We start from the raw sequence: 992 nt of genomic DNA on the forward strand, positions 1-992 counted from the left end.
TCTAATCATATTAAAATGTTCACAGAAAATTACATCTTCATGAAAGACATAACAATATCACAAACACATTTTCAGTGTTCTAATAACTATATTAATAGACCTAAAGAATTATAGAATTGGATGGGACCATTATTGTGCAAATTTTATGGATAAGGAAATGAAGGCCAAGCAGTTTAAGTGGCTTTCCTTAAAACTTCACAGGCATTTAGTGACAGACCCGTGGCTAGCTTTAAATCTGTTTTTTCAAAATCTACTTTTTATTTCTTATCATAAAGGTAAACAAAAACCAAGTGGTATCAACATAACAATGTAAGAATGAAGATAATATAATGAGTGGTATGACCTGGACCAAGAGATAAGTTTATATGCAGTGTTCTTATTTTGGACAATAGTCACAAATATAATATGACTTGATTAGAAGATAATCTCAAAGAACTGAAATCTTCAGATAATACCCAAATCTTGCTTTGCTGATCACTTTTTAACCTTTTTTCCTAAAATTTCTTTACTAAAAGCAGTTGATTACTAAAATAATCAGGACCAAATAATACATATTTCATCTCCCATCAATTTACCTGCTAATTCTTGGGTAGCAAAGCTTAAAAAAGAAAAATAAAGGAAATGTAAAGGAAACCAGTGAAACAGCAACCTGTATCAACCATACAAATGATTTTAAAGTTTGTTTATTTAAAGAGAGAGAGGGAGAGAGAGAATTCCAAGAAGGCTCTGCACCATCAGCACAGAGCCCATTGCCAGGCTTGATCCCTCCACTGTGAAATCACGACCTGAGACTAAATCAAGAGCCAGACGCTTAACCGAGCTACTTAGGTACCCTGAAATGACTTTAGAATAACAGAATTCATTATAATCGACAGTCCATATTGGCAGAGGGCATATAGCTAAAAACATCAAATGTTAAGGGTGACACTATTTGTTAAAAATCCCTTTATTGACATGAATAAAAATGCAGGCTAATTCAATGTAGACAAAAA

The sequence above is a fragment of the Crocuta crocuta genome, unplaced genomic scaffold, assembly GCF_008692635.1.
Source record: "Crocuta crocuta isolate KB4526 unplaced genomic scaffold, BGI_CrCroc_1.0 scaffold949, whole genome shotgun sequence".
In the NCBI taxonomy this organism is placed as follows: Eukaryota; Metazoa; Chordata; class Mammalia; order Carnivora; family Hyaenidae; genus Crocuta; species Crocuta crocuta.